This window comes from Cydia amplana, chromosome 19 (genome assembly GCF_948474715.1).
Source record: "Cydia amplana chromosome 19, ilCydAmpl1.1, whole genome shotgun sequence".
NCBI lineage: Eukaryota > Metazoa > Arthropoda > Insecta > Lepidoptera > Tortricidae > Cydia > Cydia amplana.
This window is the reverse complement of record NC_086087.1, coordinates 2,137,619-2,144,284: the sequence shown is the minus strand read 5'-3', so window position 1 is coordinate 2,144,284 and position 6,666 is coordinate 2,137,619. Positions and strand designations below refer to the sequence as shown.

Sequence of the window (6,666 nt, the reverse complement as noted above, 5' to 3'; positions counted from 1 at the left end):
CTTAGTGTGTAATCGTCGTAGTAATCGACGAGACGGCATTTTTTTTTTTCAAAAAACCCAATAAATACACTTTCTTGGCGATATTTCATCTTAGGTTTTATTCTATTAGGAGCAATCCACACTAATATATCATCGGAACTCGACTCTCACACGGCTTGCTTTCACGCGACTTTTGAGGTTTTTTAGAAAAAATCTCTTTTTCGGCTTCTAGGATTTTTAGACCTGGCATATAGGGTATCAAAATAAACCGCTTTTAGTGTAAAATCGATTGGTAACATCACTATTTGGAGAAAAAAAATATATTTTCTTTTTTCCCACATGGCCTGGCATGGCCAGCTACATGGTCGTCCACGTTGGCATACCGTTAAGTTACACATGGGTTATATTATAGGTAACTAGACATATGAATTAATTTATATATTTCCGTGTTAGTGAATTGACGGATGTGCAAAGCGCCGTGCTATTTCTGCAAAGCCAAATGGCGAGAGGACGAAAATAACAATGTCTCTTAGCCACTAGATAAGCTTATCGTATGCCTTATGTAATGGTTAAAAACACGTGGTCTACTACCACATAGGCTACAGGTCTGTTACCCTGCTTCACGCGATGCCTAAACCGTTATATGCGCAGCAAAATGAACTAGAAAACTATGACGAAATAGTAAAAGTTTAGAGAAATGCTAAGCACATTTTCCACTGGTGACACTAATTATTATCACTTTTCTAATAGTCTAAATGGGTTTTGGATGGAGGAAGACCGTTTTAAACGTACCTTTTTAGCTGTAATCCAACGTGGTGGCTCCAAGCAGATCGCGACACCACACAAGACACGACAACGGAACTTCGCACTTAGAAAACACACAAAATAACGCAAACGAACGCTTTAAACAACACTTACGACGATTTCCAAGTTAACCCATGCCGTTTTACGTATACTGACACGTTTTTAGTTTTCAGAAAGTCCATTGAACTGTTTAGTATGAAATTTACGTCGAGCGAAATTATACGGAGTGGCAACGCCGTAGAGACGATCGTGTTGCGCGGCGCGACCGGCAGGCGGCGCGGCCGTCGGGGGGAGGGGCCGAGCGAGACGGAAGCGAGTGGGACAGAAGACACACAAGACGCCACGTCGTAAGATTATTTTTTTAGTTATGGGATAAAATAAAATTTTATGAAACTGCGATTGTTTAGCCAAACGAAGACATTAGCGGACGGTGGACGCCGCGGCTGGTGACCTTTCAGATCGCGTCACCGCGGGTGGCGATAGCGAGGTCGACGCGCGACGTTGCGAGCTCGCCCAGGCATTCGGTACCACGTTCCACGGATTACGAAAGTGCTGGGACGGGCGAAATCCCTCGTGGGCCTTTTGATACCTGACTCTAGTATAGATATAGAAATCCTAACTATCTAGACATATATGCGCATTGCCCTAACCCACATAGTTGCTGGCAGGATCGTGAACTATGCTAAAATCGTGTGGCGTACGAATCCGGCCTTCCCAACGGTGTCGTTTTCATTGTATGCGTGGAATTTTTATGAAAAATTGCACTTTCAGGCAGAATTACGGTGGAACTTGCCGATAAAATGCCTGGCAGAGCATAAATTCCAATATCTACACCTACATACCTACTTATTTGTATCGTTGAAGATGTTTGACATGACAATAAAAATACTTCTTAAAGAAACTCGTTGCATGTAGGTATTTTAACTCTAGATTATAGGTAGGTGGGCCTTTTTATTTAACTTGTAAGTACTTACTTTAAAGCGCGACTTAAGTCCAGTTTCAGTAACATCTAACCGTTACATGTTATTCCTGACAACATGAATGGGATTTGACGTATTCCCTGCAGTCTTACCGCGTAGTCTTACCAGTTGGACTACTGGGAATCTCCTTCCCAATAGACTTACTGGTCGTAAGACTTCGCAGATGTCATTTTCATCCCATTAGTTTTACTCTTTTAAAATGTATAAATCATAGACCTCATATTTGATAGACAGTAGCTTTATTAAATCTAAGAAGAAATAGTTATTTGTACAACAAGAGATCAAAGTTTGATATTTCTTCGAGTGCTTATTTTGAGTCCCGTGCAAGCGAAAGATTCTATAATAGATTCACGAGCGTAGCGAGTGAATCTAATTTAGAATCTTGAGCGTAGTAAGGGACTCAAAAGCGCACGAGATGTAAATAACTTTGATCTCGTGTAGTACACAACATTTTTCACCTCAGCAGTGAGAACATATTAGAGAACCCGAAAAATGTATTCCTTCTTCATCACTTACCTCTATTCACTCATGTTTTCTTAAGATATACCAACAATTAAATTTTCACCTCAGCAGCTCGAACAAGGGTACTTTGCTACTTAAAAACAGTGAGCAAAATCGCATTTTTCTCACTGAGTGAGCAAAATCGCATTTTGCTCATTTTGTCCCACTCAGTGAGCAAAATGCGATTTTGCTCACTGTTTTTAAGTAGCAAAGTACCCTTGTTCGAGCTGCTGAGGTGAAAAATAAATTAAATGCATTTTTTTCTAATGACAAACAATAACAAACTCAAAGACAAGTACAGTCGAGTTCATAAACTATTTAAATGTAAATCTATTTTTATTAAATAAATTTTCGCCGGCCTCAGGCCCCACTAATCTAGAAGGTTTTCCCTCAAAATCCAAGTAGGCTCCAAATAGTTTTGTTTTGATGATTTATTTAATGAAGAGTCACATTTTCCGAAAGTTCAATCTAATTTGAAACTTTAATCCATTTGTTAAGGTTGAAATTCTATTGACACGTATGTGGTCGATATATCGTACTATGCCTGGAAAAGTCTATCAATAACCTAAGTCTATGTAGACTCTTATGTAAGAGTAGGACTATTGGGAGTTTTGTTTTACTGGTAAGTCTACAGGGCACAAAATTCCCAATGGTCTTACTAGTGAGTCTATTGGGAAGGAAATTCCCAGTAGTCCAACTGGTAAGACTACACGGTAAGACTGCAGGGAATACGGGTGGGATTTGACATTGACCGTCAGTTTTGTAAAGATTGCTAACTGGCCGTTAATAAGAAGATTCATTTAAAACGTATGCTAATTTGATTGATTTTGATACAATGGTAACTATCCAATTTATGCTTAAATACTAGTATGTACTTACATTCATAGATTCAACTTAAAAAAATAATTAAAGGTCAATTAAGTAATGGTACACAGTTAAGTGAAAATGCCCAGGTACATAGGTACCTATTAACCTATTATTTAAGGTAGGCACCTACCGATATTTGCAATGCCAGGTGGTCTGTACCCTCGGACCCTAGTTGTAGGAAACCTGTTTTGCAGTCACCTCAGTGCACCCAGCGCAGCGTAGGTAGATAATGTAGGTATTCCGTGCGTTGGCAGTTTGGCACGATATTTAGAAATTGCCTTGGTCACGATCACAGTCGGCCGCATTTCACATTTCAAATTATAATGTCTCTTAAGACTTGGCAAGCTACGGAAATACTATAGGACGTAACGTAGAATGAGAGGAAATGCTTATGTTATGCTATGTGTCTTGCCAAGCCTGACGAGGCCCATAGATAGGATACCCATCTGTTATCCTTGCGTTTTGTTTGATATTTGTAGGCATAGTTTAAGTTTGTAGGTACTTTGACTAAAGTGGCTGCTCCGAGTAAAAAAATTCTAAAATCCCGCGAATAATAAGAGACGCTACAGCATATTCATTAAAAGGGACCCTTCAAAGTACCTTCATTCAGCAGAGGGTTGCAAAAGGGGACTAAATTGCAGGAAATACCTATTACTTACTAACGTAAAAATAGTCCAGTGCGCGACAGACGGGAAAATGTAGGGAGATTACTATGAGTATTATGCGGAGGGCACGCCCCTGCTGACCCTACCTGGACACAGTACAGAAGTTGCTAAGCGGGTGAGGTGTTCAAAATGATCTGGACGCGACTCTATTGTTAAGAGAATAAGAGCGCGCCAAGGTAATTTTGAACACCTCGCCCGTTTAGCAACTTCTGCTGCTCACTGTACCTACTTACAAATATTTATATCAAAACATTTTATTATTTATGTAAATACTTATGCTAAGGAACGAAACTACATATACACGTAGTTGGTTACTTAGCACTAGCACAGAATAAGTAATAGTTGGCCGTGGCAAAATGCCACTGCGATAACGTGAGGAAGAAAGAGTACGTACTTATTATAATCGGCCACGCACCGCCCCGCCCCGCCTCGACTCGAATTACCACCCCCCGCGACAGCCGATTGCCGAGCGTTTGCCGAGCGCTCAGTTCGGGTAGCGACGCGATGACGGAACATTCTGTCCAAAATGCCGGGGTATTGTGCGATGTATGGGTGCCTATCGGATTGGAGAAACAAACAAAGAAGTTTTTTCCGCTTTCCAAAAGACGAAAGCAGGTAAGTGAATAAAGCTACATTACAATTAATTTTGAATAATGCCTATCTAAAGTCTATTTTTTTATTCGGTAGACTAAAATGACATTTCATAGTATGAAATGACACATGATGTTCATACTATGAAATGTCATTTTAGTCTACCGAATAAAAAAATAGACTTTATAATCTTTTACAAATCGTTCTAAGGCTCAATAAATTATACGCGTTTGATTTTTTACTTTCATAATTAATGTACCTATATGTTAATTATAAAATAAATAAAAACAATAATGCACATACTTATCTACATAATAATTCCGCTTTGAAAGTAGGTACAGTCAGCAGCAATAGTTGCTAAGCGGGCGAGGTATTCAAAATGATCTTGACACGTCACGCGACTTTATTGTTTAGACTAGTTTAGAGAATACGAGCGCGTCAAGGTAATTTTGAACACCTCGCCCGCTTAGCAACTGGAGACTACCTTACAGTGTAAGATTATAAACCGACCAAGGCCAAATTTCTTGGTGAACGGTAGATGGCCCATACATTTCGTTTGTTTACGTTTCGGTCGGGTCATCCTGCGTGTGCACTGTGCACCATAGATAAATATAAGTAGGAAAGAGTGGTAACTCCATACAGCTTGGCAAAAAAGAGTAGAAATTAAAAAGTGGCAACATTGTAGTCCCCTTGTCCCTTTCAAACCAATTTATATAAGAAAACAGGACGACACTGCAGTGTTGTCACTTTTTAATTTCTACTCTTTTTTGCCAAGCTGTACATCAGTTTTTTTTACCAAAACGCGAGTTATTTCATAGTTTCGTAGTCGACTTCTAGCGTAAAAGCTTCGTCACACAGGCGCGTTTTCCGGGCGCAGCGTGAGCGCTCACGCCCCGCCCGGAAAACGCGCCTGTGTGCCGAACTGCCGAAGCCTAAGTAGCGGAATTTATCAGTACTGCTAGTTGACAACTATTATACTGCACAAGTGTACATCACTATCACAAAGCCCACAATCCAACATTATGTACTATCAACATCAACATTTTAGATTTATTTTATAGATAAGTTCATTTTTAATACCACGAAACGAATGTAGTGATATTCCATTATACAACTAAATATCTGAAAATAATAATATATGTATTTTATTATAAAGGCGATAGGATCGTAATCGAGGCGGACACGGATGGGAAATGGGAACGATTCCTTTCCACCTGTACCCGCCGAGGATAGGGTTACCAGACGTTAGAAATTTTCCTGACTAGTCAGGAATTTTGGCCGTTTGTCAGGAATGCGGCCGGAATAGGAATATATCAGGAATTTTAGTGAATTGTCTGACTTTTTTATTATGTACCTAAAAGGGTACATTTTTAAAATTTACTTACATAAATCCAAAACAAATCAAATTTAAATAATGTATCAAGCAATTCAAGCATACATATAGTCTGTCAAACATCAGGAAATTCCAAATTTGGATCTGGTAACCCTAGCCGAGGACTAATGGGAATGTACCTATTGACATCTGTCACCCACTGTCTTTGCTTACACTGCCTTTGATCTATTTACAGGTGCAAAAAATGGCTCATGGCTTCTGGTCGGCATGATTTGTTGGATAAAAATGCGAAAGGTTTACACGCAAGTTACTACGCTTGCGATTTGCATTTCAAAGAATCAGATCGCCTACAAAAGAGATTAAAACGAGACGCAGTACCAACTCAAAATTTGCCAGAAGATTTTCTGACCCGGACAAAATCTACTCAAACCGAATATGCCATTTCAGATCAGGTATCGAGACAAGACATTGACTCACAGACTGCAGCTGGTATTTCAGGTTGTTCAACACAGACCACTAAGGATTTGTCTGCTAACTCACCTCATAAAAGGAAACTAATAGTCACTGCATTTAAAGCAGAGTGTAAAAAACGCAGGATTTTAGAAAACCAGCAAGAATGTGCGGCTCAAAATGTGGTAAAGTGTGGTATTTCACCTCAATTAAAGCGAATTATCGATTTGCAAAAGCAACTGAAAAACAAAAGCCGCGGCAACAAAAATGACAAAACTTACAAGTTGTTTGCGTTAAATATATACTTTGCCAGCCCTTTGGCATACAAAGTTTTAGCAAGTACATTAAGTCTGCCCAGTGAAGGAACGTTGCGCCGCATTAAATTTGATATTGGCACAAAGCTTTGCCCCAATGTGATGCAAATCTTAAAATCTAAATTAGAAAAACTAGACGAAGCTTCCAAGTTCTGCATTATTTCGGCAGATGAAATGCCGTT

The 6,666-nt window shown here is 39.5% G+C and overlaps 1 long non-coding RNA gene across 1 annotated transcript; it reads left to right on the top strand.

The window, feature by feature from the left end:
* The first annotated feature begins 322 nt into the window (after positions 1-322).
* Positions 323-1,177, top strand: LOC134657302 (uncharacterized). Its single transcript, XR_010097594.1, has 2 exons — positions 323-584; positions 957-1,177. It is a non-coding gene; the product is annotated as an uncharacterized LOC134657302 (long non-coding RNA).
* The last annotated feature ends 5,489 nt before the right edge of the window (positions 1,178-6,666 follow it).